This window comes from Canis aureus, chromosome 18 (assembly GCF_053574225.1).
Source record: "Canis aureus isolate CA01 chromosome 18, VMU_Caureus_v.1.0, whole genome shotgun sequence".
Classification (NCBI taxonomy): Eukaryota; Metazoa; Chordata; class Mammalia; order Carnivora; family Canidae; genus Canis; species Canis aureus.
Genome location: NC_135628.1, coordinates 3,690,129 through 3,706,843, shown reverse-complemented (window position 1 = coordinate 3,706,843; position 16,715 = coordinate 3,690,129). Strand labels below are relative to the sequence as shown.

The window sequence follows — 16,715 nt, the reverse complement described above, 5'->3', positions numbered from 1 at the left end:
CGTTCAGAGTCCAGTGTGCCTTTGGGAAATGGATCCAATTCAGACAAAAAGGTTGGTCTCTGGTAAAACTTTGCAGATGTCAAGGACTAGATACATCCTCTTACTGAAAATAAAGAGTAGCAAAAATTTGTGGTGGCATTCAAATGCTGCTTTGATAAACTCTAACCATGTACAGAAATTCTGAGAAAGGGCAAAATAAAATATTTTCCTTTGTGCTTCCTCTTTGCTATACTACTGCCATAGATACACTGAATAAGACATTTGTAAGACATTCCAGAAGATATTTTATGTATTTTGATAATGCATCTCATGTTTGTTATAGATAAGCTTTAGTGCCTTTCTACATCAGCGTGGTGTCCTATTCTGAATAGAGGTCATGTATAATGTACTTCATTGAGAGATTATTCAGAAAAACTGGATCTAGTTACACAATACATGAAAGAGTTGATGGAGCAGTCAGTGGAATCAGCTTGGAATGTGGCATTTGACTTTATTCTTGACAATGTTTAGGCGATTTTACAACAAACTTATGGAAACACATTAAAAGTCACATAAATATAACCAGGGAGCCTCCACTAGCTGTGCTAGAAGTGCTTTGAGGTGTTTGCAAGGTGCATAATAGTAATGCTTTTTTTTAATCTCAAATTTCTTTTTAAACCAGAATTTTATACTTTTCTTTTCAATAAGTGCCAAATTTGTCAGTATTGCTTGTAAATAATTATGTTAGTTCTTTTTCTGTAGTATAGAGTCTATTTATGAAATGTTTGTTTATAAAGTTTTATGAATTTTTACAGTGAAGTGCTTACAGTTCTTTAATAAAGAACTATATGTGTAAAAAGGTCATTTTAGCAATGCAATGTTAACCTTATAATATCAAGTTGTAAACCAAGGTCCTTTATGAATTCCTGAAAAGCAGGTGTTATTAGCCAATGATAATTTGGGGGTTGCCTTTTAATTGTATATGATTCTAATAGACAAGTCCAAATACTAGTCATCACCTGTATCTTTCCTCTTTGCCTCTACTTAAGGCCACATATTGAATGGTCAAGAATACAACCACTTTACTTATAGACAGATCAATTTGGCAAATATGTATTGGATTCCTGACAAATCCTTGGGAAGGTTCTAGAGAAAATAAATACAAACTGGGTCAATTATACATATTCCTTATGTTTTAAGTATTATTTTGTTATGTATAATATAATTGTTAGCTTCCTTTAGTCTTTTTAAATTGAGAACAATGTTATTATGACAGTGACTATTTTTTTAAAAAATCTAAGTCGGTCTTCTTGTAGATTGTTCCACATTCTGGATCTATCAGATTGTTTCTTCACAGTGTCCTTTATGATGCTGACATATTTCTTTTAAACTGGAAGTTCAGTTTAAAAGTTTGGATATATTCAGCTTAACCATCTTTGCAAACATACTTCTAAGTGAACTTATTGCACACAATGGACAGATTGCCTCACAGATCCCACCATTTTGAAAGGTACTGTATCCATGTTACAGGAAATCTGTCAGCTGATATTTTGAGTCCATGTGACTTTCCGATTCCTAAGCAAGTTTTCACCCAATGGTTTGATTCCCATTTATGAATGAGGCCAGATCATTTATGATCTAACACAAAGGATAATGAAAGTGGGATGTTAACCTGTCTCAAGCTTAATAATTTCAAGGATATAATCATTTAAGAGGTTAATACAGATAAAGCAGAAAGAGATTTAGCAATGTCCTCAGGACATTTCCTCTCATAGTGGGCATATATCTCTAGGATAAGGTTAGAGATGAAGTTTAAGTCAAAATTGTGAGTCACCTCATGTGGTGAGAATGTTTAGGTCTTAAAACATCATTTGATATCCAGATGGTTTCAGATCTTATATGACATTACGAGGTCACATACGCTTCCTGATTCCATAGATTCTAGTTTTGTTTATCACCAGCAATCCTATAGGGACATTTTGATAAGAGCATTCCACAGGAAAAACAAAAACAAAAAAAAACAAAACTCTCCTCTTAGCAAATAGCATTAGTCTATTTATCCAAAAATCTAGTTATTATCTGGAGAGAACTGGATCACTAACCAGATGGTTTAACTCCTTCTTCCCCAAATTATAACACTAATGTGTATAAAATAGTGATTCTGATTCCTTCACTTCATTACCTCTTCTTTCTCTATTTAAATATCAGTATGGACATATCGGTATTTTTAATCAAACATATTTGAATCACTTATAATATTTTTTAAATGTTCAAATTGTCATAAATTTGACCAGTAGAAGACTCATATTTGCCTCTATGTCTTTTTGGCATGAGTCTTTTGGCTCATTTGTGTTTGAGTATTTTCTTACTTTCTGCCACAAGATGTCCCAAACTCACTTTTTTCTTTCCTAGCCTCAGATAGACTCTAACATTTCTCCAAGGAGCTTCAATCTTCGGGGGCAAAAGATTGTGTATTGGATGGTAGTGAAGTGACATTACATCTGAGCTCTGCCCAGCAGACAGAGCTAAATAATCTGTATTTCTATTTGTATCTTTATGTTGTATCAAGGGGTTATGCTGAAAATTCACATTCACATTTAATATTATTTATTTATTTTAACGATTTATTTATTTATTCATAAGACACACAGAGAGAGGCAGAGACAGGGAGAGGGAGAAGCAGGTTCCCTGTGAGGAACCTGATGTGGGACTCGATCCCAGGACCCCGGGGTCATGACCTGAGCCAAAGGCAGACGCTCAACTGCTGAGCCACCCAGGCATCCCTAGATTTAAAAAAAACCCTTTAAATGTTACGTGAATATTCCTATTCTCTTATTGCAAAAATCTTTGTTCCTGATAATATTTACATATATGCTTTATCCAATCAAATATATAAAGTAGTTTCAGAATTACAAAAAATACAAAAATACAAAAGTTAACAAGTTTACTAAGTATAATTAATTCTTTTTTTTAAGATTTTATTTATTTATTCATGAGAGACACAGAGAAAGAGGCAAAGGGAGAAGCAGGCTCCATGCAGGGAGCCCGACATGGGACTCGATCCTGGGTCTTCAGGATCACGCCCTGGGCTGAAAGCAGTGCTAAACCACTGAGCCACTAGGGCTGCCCAACTATAATTAATTCTTTTGCAGGTTTAACATCCTTAGAATATATTCATAAAATATTTAGAATCAAGTTACTATGTTCAAAGGTCACTTGAGTAGTTCCTTTTTTATATAATTAGGTTGACAGCATTTAGTTTCATATATGTGATATATATTTATATATATCATTTTTATATCATATATATTTAAGTTTCATTTATATTCATACTATTCATATTCATACATAAAGTTTCATATATGATATATATCATTTATATATCAATATATATTTAAGATTTATTTCTTTTTTTGGAGGGAGGGAGTGTGAAAGTGCTAGTGGGGAGAGGCAGAGAGAGAGTCTTAAGCTGACTCCATGCTGAGTGCCAAGTCCGCTGCAGGACTTGATCTCAAGACTCTGAGATCATGACCTGAGTCAAAACCAAGAGTTGGAAGCTTAACCTCCTGTTCCACCAGGTGCCCTTACTTATTTTTTGTATTCAGACTTTTAAAAAATATTTTATTTATTTTAGAGAGAGAGAGAGAGAGAGAGAGCATGCAAGCATGAGCAAGAGGAGGGGCAGAGAGAGAAGTAGACTCCTTGCTGAGCAGGGAGCCCCACAGCCCCATGCTGAGCTTGATCAGGACCCTGGGATCACAGCCTGATCTGAAGGCAGACACTTAACTGACTGAACCACTCAGGCGCCCCTGTATTCAGTTTTAATAACCATTTCCTTTACCCCTGCTGTTGAGTCCATATCTTTTCTAAATTGAAGCCACTTTTCTTTCTATAGAAAGTGATGACCAGGTCCACCTCTCAGATATCTGCCCAAAGGGAAATTTTCTTGTGTCACTGTCATAAAAATCCATTTTGGGGTGAGGTTGTAGTATACCTACTTACTAATTTCTCTTGTCCATAACCAAGTTAATGTAGCTGTAAGCTACGCTAATGCATTTTCTACTCTTTCAATTGGTTATAAGAGATCCTGCATTAAGTTATAATCATGAGATGAGGGAGGGCTGTTTGTGCAAACATATGGATGTCCATCCAGAATACCAGCTCAACAGCTGTCTTGTACACTCTCGTCCAGCTCATCTTCTATTCCCAATGTATCACTTTTATCTCATTATGATTTGTTGTTGGATACATCCAATATTATGACTTAATGGATCTGACAGGACTCAGCTCATGACGGCCAGTTCCAGCTGCAGATACTTGGTGTCCCACAGTAAGTCATGCATCTCCACCATGATCCAGCAGCAAGCCAGGAGTTTTCTGTCAAGAGACAAATAATTCTATGATGCAAAAGAAATGGCCTTGTTCCAAGAGCTCAAAGGTCCATGTTAATGGTTCTCTCACTGGTACTTGCTACAAAATGCAAATGACATTATTCTCCCATCACTGATACCTCTAACCACATAGAGTCTACTGCCTGGACCTTATGCATAGCTGTCCCTACTCTGGGTTCTACTTAAAGCTGGCAGGTTTTGTTCCCCCAATAACCCAATAGCAGCCCTAATAATACGGTAACGTTAAACTAACAAAAAAAATCAACTAGATATGTGCTTTCTTTGTTTAGGAAGAAAGAGTGAGATGAAATACTTTGTATTTTATTTTGCTAAGAATGTCCTATAAAAGCCCTTGACCACCATAGCCCTAAAAACATAATGAGTTTGGAAAGCCCTGAAACACACAGGGTTTACCTCTCTAACTTGGAGCTTTTGAGTTCTCCAAATGCCGTCAGCATGCTAGCCAACTCTTCATCACCCAGGCCAATAAATATAATGTTATTGGTGAAATATATCAACATGATATTCTGCAGAATATCAGGATATTCCAGGTATCTTTTGGAAATATTATTCTAGAAGTCAGGAGTGATACTCTAACTCTATGACAAAAGTAGAAATTTATATCCTTGTCCATTTCATGTGAATATGAACAGATATGTTTTTTCATTTCTCAGTTGGTTAAAACAGAACAAATGAATCAAATCCATGTTCACCTATCACATCCCTGAGTCTATATTTATCTTCTCTCATGTATATATCACATCTGACATCATGACTGAAATTTGGGCTACTTTGTGTTTGAGCTAATGATGGTCTGTGATTTCCCTTGATGAATAATCCAGTTTCTACAAAGATCAGGCTCATAAACTGAACATGGATAAAATGGGGACCCCCCCACCTACATCCCTTTTGATCCTTAAGACTGGCACTAATTTTACCATATATTCCCCCAGGATGTGATATTGTTTTGAATTATTAACCAAATGGAGGGCAATTACAGATGCTTCCCAATTATCTTCCCTCTTATAATAACTCTTATTATATGTAATAGGTAGTATAATGGTCCTCAAATATTTCCACGTCCTAATTCTTAGAGCCTGTGAAATATTAAGTTACATGGTAAAAAGATTGTTAATTAGATGATCTTCATATGGGATCTTCATATAGGAATATTATCCTGAATTATTTGGGTGGGCCCAACCCAATGTAATCACAAAGGTCCTTCAAAATACAAGAGGTGGGGAGAAGAAGGAGATAAGGGGATAATTTTTTTTTTTTTATGTTTCTGAATTTAAAGATGAAGGAATTGGGTCATGAGCCAAGAAGTGCAGGTGGTCTTCAGAAACTCAGAAAGACAAGAAAATGTATTCTCCCCTAAAGACAGCACTGTTGACACCTTGATTTTAGCTCCATGAGTCCCATTTCAGACATCTGGATGCAAAACTGTAAGACAGTAAATTTGTTTTAAGCCACTAAGTATGTGGTAAGTTGTTGTAGAAGCAATAAGAAACTAATACAGGTTTAGGGAACTGGAAATTGCTGCTATAACAAACATCTAAAAATAGGAAAGTGACCTTGGAATTTGGCAGTGGGGAAAGGCTGAACAAATTTTAGCTGCTACTCTGCCATTGTTGGTTGTTATATTCACTGATTATTGCAATAATTGGACTTATTTTCCCAATTTCTGATAATTAAGCAAATTGTACCGGGCCTCCATTGTTTTATAGTCCCATTATTCCCCTTATTTTCAGAAAGCCAAGCTTTGTAACATCACTCCTACAACTACAGGGAATACAACTGAGTTACTTGCAAGTAGTTTGGTTCTTTAAAGCCTTTTTAAAGTTTTATTTTTGATGTAATTGCAGGTCCACACACAGTTATATGAAATAATACAGAAAAATTGTATACTTTCTCCAATTTTTCCCAATGGTAACATTTTGCAAAACTTCAGTATATTGCATAATATTACAATAAGGATATTCACATTGATCCAAAACACCAGGTATGAGGTGGTAACAAAATGGTGTAATAGAAAGAGACAAGAGCCAGATCATGCCAAAGAAACTGTGCCTATGATAAGCTGCTGCACTCGAAGACAGAACATTTTCAAATGACTCTCAGAACACATGGTATGTTAGAACCCCAACTAGAGAATTATCTACAAGTGCTTGGTGACTCAGAGGTGGAGGGCCATTTTTGTTTGGGATGAGATGAAGGCAGAAATAGAGTTGCAAGGATTGTTGGTAGGACTTTTAAACTTTATTGGGCAGGACAAGAAAAGCCTTTAAATCTAGGACCATTTTTGTTCCTGCCGTGTCACCTATCATCACTCTGGAAATTTATAAAATCTGTTGTTTTGACTAGTAGAAGCATGAACCATTCCTATTTCTGTGTATATCCTTGGGATTACCCACTTGGTTTCTTTGAGGTGTTCCCCCCCCCAGAAATTTCCTCACACACCTAAATTTTGCTAATCATTACTCAGCTAAAAGTATTTGAGAGCTGATGCAGATTTATGGAACTTTGTCTCCACAATGCGTCTCTCTTCTCGCTGCATCTAGGCCTTATGAATTCTTGCCACCTTGGCCTTCCTAATCTCCCAGCTCTCTCTCCTCAATTCAGAGTGATCACCAGATTCCACGTTGGGTGGAATATACCTTTGGTACATCTTAAACTCTTTTCAGGTGATACACTGAGGGAAATAGAAGGCTTACTAAGTTTCTCCTTTCTCAGGAATAATAGTCCTGTCTATCGGGATGTTTAATGGACAAAACACATTGCTTTATAAATTTTTTTCTTTTTTAAATATAATAAATTGAAAAGATAAATTGTAGCCTTCTTTATCATCATGACCTTAAAAGGAAATCAGCACCTTCATTTTTAAAATACCTTCTTCTTGATCTCCTAGGTAAGCCAGGTAAGACTATGGGGTTAATGCAATAAATGAACTCCCTGATTTGGATGAGGATGATGGGTCACTGCATACCAGAGTGGACACACTCTACTGACAAAGATGGGAGCATTTTCGATAAGTGAGAGTGGAGATACATCAATATTTAGAATATTTTACTTACAGGCAGTTGTGGCAGTGGATAATTGGGCGCACTTCCTATAGGAGTCAAGTAGATTTGAAGCCTACAAAGATATTGCTAGATCAATGTAAAGAAAACAAAGAAAAACACACAAAACCTTAAAGATATGTTTGGTAAAAGATCTGATGAGTTGCCACAACAGATTTTCCTATTGTATAATGCAGTATCCATACCTACATATGTTCAGAGATGAAGATACCATGATTAAAGCAAAACCTGGCTTTCTTGAAAAATACTGTGTCACTGCCACAAGTTCATATGAGTTAAATCTTCTTATAGTTTTTAAAGGAATCTGTAGGCATTTACTGGAATAAAAATGAAATAGGAAAAATTATGTAGCCAGATTATTTAGGGATTACTAACACTTTCTCTGAATTGACATTAGTTTCTGGGGAACAAAAATGCTATTCTAGTCCACAATTCAAATTGGGGGCTTTTGTTGGTGAGATGATATATAGGCTAATCTCCACTCACAGTGGGTCCAGCTGTCCCACTCTTATTTTGGTTATATCCCAAATTCTTGAATATATAATTGGAATAGATATTCTTGGCAAACAGCAGAATTTCCACATAGATCTATAACCCCTGAGGGTAAAGCTGCTGTAGAAAGGTATAAATAGAATTACCCCAAACTTACCCTCCATACCAAGATAGTAAAATAAAAGTAAAAATTCAACCTGGGGGGAATTATAGATTACCTCCTCTATTAAAGACTTGAAAAAGACATGGATGTTGAGACCTATCACATTCATTAGCTTATCTGTGTGTATATGCAATAATTGGGATGACCTTGTAATATGACACTGAATTATCATAAACTTTATCAGGTGGTGACTATAAATGCAGCTTCTATTTTTGATGTAATATCTTTGCAGGAACACAACAACATACACCAGGTATGTGGCTAAGGACCTGAATAATTGATTTTCTCCATGTTAATTTACAAAGGTCATGTGAAGTATTTTTATTTTCTCTTGGTAAGGCCAAGAGTATACCTTCACATCTTGACATTTCACATATCAAACTATAATTTAGTCTGATGTACACTGATGATATAATGTTGATTCTGATGACTAGGAAGTAGTAAGTAATGTATTAAGACATTTAAATTAGAGATTTGGAGATATATCCCACAAGGTGCCAGAAGTCTGCCATCACAGTGAATTTTTAGGGATCAAATGGTCTAAAAAATATCAATGTAATCTTTCCATAGTAAAATAAAAGTGCACCTCACATTACTACTACAGACCATGAGGCACAGTACTTGGTAGTCCATGTTTGGTTTTTGGAATCAACATATAGACCAGTCAATTGTGCTATTTCCATCTGTCACCAAGTCACCCAACAGGCTGTCAGGGATGACAGGTACCAGAAAAAAAGAAAACTCTACAACTAATCTATACTACAAGTTGCATTTCCACTTGAGATCTATGATCCAGCAGATCTAATGATATTCAAAGTATGGAAAACTGGATTTTGTGTGGAGCCATTTTCAAGCACCAGAATGAGAATCAATTCAGACCGCTAGGATTTTATTGCAAGGCCATATCCTCTTAAACAAATAACTATTTTTTCAATTATTTATTTATTTATTTATTTATTTTTAAGGGGTGAGAAGGGGCAGAGGGAGGAAGAATCTTAAGCAGACTCCATGCTGAACATGGAGCCCGAGGATCTCCCCAGATTATAATTCTGAGATCATGACGTGAGTCGAAACCATGAGTCAGACACTTGACTGACTGAGTTACTCAGGTGCCCTGACATTTTAATTATAATGTGCCATACAGTTCATCTTTCTTTGGGGTTCCTTGGGTTCAACTGGTTTGGGACGTTTTGTGCTTCTTGGACTTGGATGTCTATTTCCTTCCCTAGGTTAGGAAAATTTTTAGTTATTATTTCTTCAAATAAGTTTTCTATACCTTTGTCTCTCTCCTTCTGAGACCTGTATAATGCGTTGTTTGCTTGACACTGCTGAAGAGATCTCTTAATCTATCCTCATTCTTAAAAATTTTCTTTTTGCTGTTCAGCTTGCACTTTCCATTACCCTGTCGTCCAGACTCTTGACATGTTCTTCTGCATCCTCTAGTCAACTGTTGATTCCCTCTAGTGCACTTTTTACTTCATTATTAATTCATTCTTTTTAACATTTTTCCTATTCTTTTATTGAAGCCTTCATTGAGTTTTTCTATTCTTTTCTGCAGTCCAGTGGCTATCTTTACAATCATTACTTTAAATTATTTTTCAGGAATATTGCTTTATTTCTGTTTCATAACATTCTTTTTCTAAAAATGTTATGTTTTTTTTTCTTATGGAACATATTCTTCTGTCTCCCCATTTTTCTTGACTTTCTGTGTTTGTTTCTATGGACTAGGTGAAATGGCTTCTTCTAAGGGTGAAGGAGTGGTCTTATGTACGGTCCTCTATGTTGATTGTGCGTGCTTGGTGACTTTGGTTGACTGGCTGGAGTTGTGGCTGTATATGCTAGTTACTCTTTCAAGCCATGAATTTTTAAAGAAACAATAAAGAAAAAAATAATAAAATAATTAAGGGAAAAATAATAAAGGAAAAAATAAAATAAAAAGGAGGGAAAGAGAAAAGAAAAACAAGAAACAAATAAAACCAAAAAAAAAGCATGACAAGACAAATTTTTAAAAATAAAAAGAAATAATAAAATTTTAAAATAACAGTTGAAAACATCAATAACAAAAACCCCATACAAAACCACAGCTTGTGTTCTGTGCCCGAGCACCATAGGGTGGGCTGGCATGGGCTTATGGATCCTGGGTTTACTGAGGTTATAAGTTCACTGTAAAATTTTTTTTTTTTCTGGCCCTAGTGTGACCAGGGCTGATGTGAGCTTGTAGAACCTGGGGGTTGCTGAGGTCTCAAGCTCCCTGTGATGGCTGGACCCATTAGTTATGGTACCTGGACCTACTCACTAGGGAATTAGGACCCTCCAGTTATGGCATCTAAACCCACCCCTTATGGCATCCAGACTCTGCTCAGTTTGGGCTTTCAGGGTGGAGGAGAAGAGGGTGTTAAAGCCCCTCAGCTCTTCTAAATCAGGATGTGTGTGTGTGTGTGTGTGTGTGTGTGTGTGTATGTGTGTGTCCCAGTGCTACCAGGGCTGGTGTGGGTTGGTGGACCTCGGCTTGTTTAAGCCATAAGCTCTCTGAGACAACTGGATCTTCCCATTAAGATCCTGTGTCCAGATCCTGCCATAGGCTTTTAAGGGGGTGGGGTGGGGGGATGTACACCATGTCATTCTCCGGTCCTTCTGCCTGGGGAGCTTTCCTGCAGCTTCTCTGATGCTTGGCAGAGTTCTAGTGTTGGCTCTTTTAGGTTACTTGCTCTTCTAAACTGTGGCTTTTTTCTGTGTCCAAGGACAGCGAGATCTGTTCCTGGTCCCTCCCTACTCTCCTTTCCCATCCCATTGCTGCTCACAGTGTTGGGGTGGGGGTTCCCGTTGTTAGTGTGTCTCCACCTTTTTTGCTGTTCTCTTGTCATTTTATCTTTGGTTGTTCAGTAGCTGTTTGATCAGCCGTCAGTTCTTCTTCAGGAGGAATTGTTCTATCAGTAAATGTAATTTGGGGTGTTCTGTGGAGAAGGTGGGTTCCGAGTCTTCCTACGTTAGCACCTTGAACCAGATCTGCATTTATATCTTGTTTGCTGGCTGTATGTTACACTCTGCCAGTACAGGGTGTCAAGGGACACTGCATGGTTGGAGGAGCATGAAGCAATTTTATATTCCTCCAGTTTTTATGATTTTCAGTGTAACAGCCAAGGTCCCTGGCAGGCATTCACATTGGTGGCAGTTCTAGTGGTTCTGATTCTAATGCCCTCCAGACAGCTTCTTTATTATAATAGTAGTGATAGTCCAACAGCAGGCACATTCCAGCAAATTTTCCTTCATCATAAGTGATGTCTCCTTGTGGCAGCAATATACTCTTAGAAATGGCCTGAAACTCAGCCTTTCAGGACCCTCCTCTGTATTTCTTCATCATTTACTTTTCCTCAGCCCTAGGCACTGAAGACACTTTCTGCTGCCGTATCTTAGTTATTTATTATTTCTTTTGGTAATCAACTTTTACATCGTTCAAAATTTTTCATTAAATGCATTAAATGAATTTATTTATTTCCCAGTTCATTAAATTCCCAGATTCATTAAATTTCCCAGTTCAATTGGCTAACTATACTTTGACTGATACAAACTAACTTCTAATAGTATCTGTTAGCATCATTTAGCATTATTTTTGGTTTGCATTCTTCTAAGCACATGACAGTACTGCAGGATCATAGTAAGATATATGAAAAAGTAGAGAATTAAACAAAACTATTTTCTATTGCCATACAAACACACAAAATAAATGCCTTTAACAACTGCAACTATGCAAAACCAAGAAGTCAGAAATAAGAGAGAAAGCAAAAAAGGGAAGAACACATCTAATGGGTGATGATTGAAACCAACTAACTCAATGTGGGTTTTTTACATAAATTTCCCATCTCTGAATGAGAATTTACAAACGCACAAATGCGTACATTGCCCTGGGTAACATTGACATTTTGGCAATATTAATTCTGCCAATCCATGAGCATGGAATATTTTTCCATCTCTTTGTGTCTCCCTCAATTTCTTTCAGAAGTGTTCTATAGTTTTTAGGGTATAGATCCTTTACTTCTTTGGTTGGGTTTATTCCTAGGTATCTGATGCTTTTGGGTTCAATTGTAAATGGGATTGACTCCTTAATTTCTCTTTCTTCAGTCTCATTGTTAGTGTATAGAAATGCCATTGATTTCTGGGCATTGATTTTGTATCCTGCCACGCTACCAAATTGCTGAATGAGTTCTAGCAATCTTGGGGTGGAGACTTTTGGAGAGGATGCGGAGAAAAGGAACACTCTTACACTGTTGGTGGGAATGTGAACTGGTGCAGCTGGAAAACTGTGTGGAGGTTCCTCAAAGAGTTAAACTGTGTGGAGGTCCCTCAAAGAGTTAAACTGTGTGGAGGTCCCTCAAAGAGTTAAACTGTGTGGAGGTCCCTCAAAGAGTTAAAAATAGACCTGCCCTACGACCCAGCAATCACACTGTAGGGGATTTATCCCAAAGATACAGATGCAATGAAACGCCGGGACACCTGCACCCCGATGTTTCTAGCAGCAATGGCCACAATAGCCAAACTGTGGAAGGAGCCTCGGTGTCCATCGAAAGATGAATGGATAAAGAAGATGTGGTCTCTGTATACAATGGGATATTCCTCAGCCATTAGAAACGACAAATACCCACCATTTGCTTCAACGTGGATGGAACTGGAGGGTATGATGCTGAGTGAAGTAAGTCAATCGGAGAAGGACAGTGTATGTTCTCATTCATTTGGGGAATATAAATAACAGTGAAAGGGAATATAAGGGAAGGGAGAAGAAATGGGTAGGAAATATCAGAAAGGGAGACAGAGCATAAAGACTCCTAACTCTGGGAAACGAACTAGGGGTGGTGGAAGGGGAGGAGGGCGGAGGGTTGGGGTGACTGGGTGATGGGCACTGAGGGGGGCACTTGACGGGATGAGCACTGGGTGTTATTCTGTATGTTGGCAAATTGAACACCAATAAAAAATAAATTTATTATTTAAAAAATGAGCTTGAATTACAAAAAACAAACAAACAAAAAAAAACAAATGCACAAATGGTTTTTACACACATGCCTCTTGACATTCCCATAAGTGCATGTGACCGTACTTTAAAAAGTGTTTTAGAGCTTTCAAACCTATAGAATGAATTTATGCAAATTTGTACATTTGCTACTTAAACTACACATAATAGATGACACTTTCTATTAGACATTAGTGGAATTATGGAAAATGAAGAACACCTGGTATATGATAGCTGAATATGTATAGAAAATTATTGCCCCTGAGGTTTTAAGAGACAACAAATCTCTCTTCTTTCACATAGACATCCCCCCAACATCATAACATAAAATTTGTAAAGTTGAGACTTAACAAAATAAAAAAGCAACATATTTCTACAAAATAGTTTCATATGCATCCTGAATCTCAAATATTTAGAGTACTATCTATGTTAATGGAAAGTAAGGTATAATTGATAGCAATCATAGCATGCAGCATTTCATGGATATATTCCTTTTTTTAAACAATAGGACAAAAAGTGATTCTCATCAGTATGAATAAAGCTAATCATTTGTAATAAAAATTAAAATATAAAAGTCCTCTGATGATACTAATAATGTGAAAAAGTTCTAGTTCACGGAATATGGAATTGAGGAAACACCTAAAAATCTGGAAAAGAGATGTAAGAAATACATGATAAATATGTCTGAAACTTAACTAAATTATAGACATATTAATTTTAATAGAAAATTAAAGAGGAAACCGATTGTTGAGTATAAAATTACACTTGATATGGGCATTTTATTTTACTCTTCAATTTTTATCCATATAATTAATTAAATGGATGAGCCAGAAATACCACCTTTCTCTCGACATATAATAATATAAAATACTTTCATAACTAACTTGATGAGATATTCAATAACTCCCTTGGAAGCTGGGCATTTTTGCTTTGACTATCCTTTTTGCACTGAGCCTGGCTGCCTCTGTTGTCTGTGCCCCCAGAGGACCCTCATGAGCCCACAGCTCCATAGGTTCTCATGAGTAACTGTTCATTGCATTCCTGGGAGGAGAGAAAGTTAGGTACCTCTTTTGCCACCTTTCTGCTGTCATTCTTGACTCACCTTTTTAGAAGAGTTTGGAGGCAAAAAAACAAACAAACACTTTTTAAGCATAAAAGCATTAATGAAAGTTCTATTAGATAAATGAAACTAATGATTTCCCAAGTAAGATGATAAGCATTAGTTTAACCAATTTCATTTGTATAGAATCCATATACAGAGGAGGTTCATTAAATTCGATAGTGTGGGTATATTTGTATGACACTAATAAGGTATTTTCTTACACATCATCACTGTTTAAACTCAGAATATCCTGAGTGTGTTAAAAGAGCAAAATGATCTTTATTTTTAATCTGATTGAACTATGTTATTTATGGTATGAAGTTCTAAAATGAGAAAAGCTCAAGAGATTGTGTTACGTGTGTTGTGCAAGACTGTATGTGTATTTTTCTATTTCTTTACAAGTGTAATTGCTTTGTTGTTTTCAGATTTACTGTGCTGTTGCTGTCTTGTCTTTATGAGAAAAAAATAGTTCTGCTGATACACAGGACAGAGGCTGCAAATAGACTGGATACATGGTAATTCTCTACAATATTCCAGTAATAAATTTTAACAGTATGATTGACAAAGGGCGAACTGGTCCATTTAGTTTTGCCACTGAAAAATCTTTTACTTCAAACTGAAGTGGTTGCCACCATTAACCATACAGTGATGTCCTATCTAAGTAATTCCCTTTTCCTCACTGTGCAGAATCATGAACTTCACTTTGGTTATATGATTTATACTTTAGTGAAAATCGGTTGGCTCATTGACAATTTTTAAATGGTGCATTTGGCAATACTTTAACTGCTGTGAAAACCATAATCTTGTTCTGTGAACTGCATTTAACTAAAGATTATTTTATTAATTTGCTTTCAGATTTCTGTTCAGTGAAGTAACCTATTTACAAAATATCAAGGAGGTCTAATGATTGCTATTATTATAAAAGTATCAGTTATTACACATATATCCCATTATACTTTATACTTTTAAACCTTAGTGTAATTTTAACCTAGTACAGAATTTTTTTCATTCTTTAAAATACGGAGCCTAAATTTATTGTTCAGTTGTGAAAGCATGGTTTTTCACTAAAGAACATGCCCATTAGAACAAATTTGGATTTATATATATTTTGTATCCATATTAAAGGTATAATATAGTCTGTAACACTATTTGGCAAGTAGTAATATTTGAGTTAGTCCATTTATAATGAAGTGGAATTATTTTTCAATATGATGAAATGTACTCTTAATCAATATTTGAGCTTAATCAACACTTGATTAAAACACTTAAACCCCATATGGAAAAGGATTATAAATAGTCTTTGTTATATTAAAGCATGTAATAAGGAAGCATGAGTATGTTTTAATCAATAATCATACTGTACCCTATAATCAATGAGGAAGAAACTAAATCATATTTAAACTCATTCTCATCGGAGTCAGAAATTCCTGGATCACTGACTTGGCGCTCTCTGCCTCCAACTAACTGAATGTATGGTATCAGGGATACTAATGTCTAGGTCTTTGTTTCCTTGCCTTTGAAAAGAGTAGAATTGTGACGCTTAAATATTAGGTTTGAGTGAATATTAATTATGATTACATATGTAAATTATTTGGCACAGTGCTTGGCATATTGCAACATGATAAATGTTTGCTGTAAGTGGTTGCTATTATTTTGAGTCTTACAGGTTTTGTTAAAAAGTACTTATAACATATTAGAGGTACATATATTAATTTAGAACTGTTGAAAATTCAGATATAGGAGCTGACTTGTGTTATTACCTTTGTTTCAGATTCCATAAACATGAATTGAAAACTTTATTATTTATCGAGAGCTGTACAAGGACCAGTGAGCTCTAGGAAAAACAGGAAATCTTCAATGAAACCAAAATCTTTTTTTTTTTTGCAATTAACATCAAAAAGAACAATTATGAAACAGAAATCTAATACAGTATACGAAAACTCTATGTATAAAAATGTATCTTTGAAAAAAATAGGGCAGCCCCGGTGGCTCAGAGGTTTTGCGCCTGCCTTCAGCCCAGGGCATGATCCTGGAGACCGAGGATCAAGTCCCACGTCGGGCTCCCTGCATGGAGCCTGCTTCTCCCCCTGCCTGTGTCTCTGCCTCTCTCTTTCTCTCTCATAAATAAATAAATAAATAAATAAATAAATAAATAATAAATAAATAAATCTTAAAAAAAGAAAAAATAGAAAAGGAAAGATATACCATATTTTGTAATTAGAAGACTTAATATTGCACAGATGTGAATTTTCTCTAAATTGATCACTAAAGCAAATACACTTTCAACAACTTTTTGTAATAAATATTATTAATGATTCTAAAATTTATATAATAATGCAAAAAGCCAAGGAAATATTTCTTTTTCCCTTCTTATTAGGATATAATTTACATATACTAAAGTGTGTGCATGTTAGGAATACAGCTCACTTTTTTTATAAGAATACAACTAAAAGCACTATACATATGTGTTGGTCATTCAACTTCCTCTCATATCAAGGTTTATATT

General features: G+C 35.8%; 2 long non-coding RNA genes across 2 annotated transcripts in view; one reads left to right on the top strand and one right to left on the bottom strand.

Annotated features, from left to right (window-relative positions):
- Positions 1–16,715, bottom strand: part of LOC144288505 (uncharacterized) — a 683,266-nt gene that overhangs the window by 369,867 nt on the left and 296,684 nt on the right. The window lies entirely within an intron of this gene.
- On the top strand, positions 1,336–16,148 carry LOC144288234 (uncharacterized). Its single transcript, XR_013356204.1, has 3 exons — positions 1,336–1,489; positions 14,635–14,724; positions 15,981–16,148. It is a non-coding gene; the product is annotated as an uncharacterized LOC144288234 (long non-coding RNA).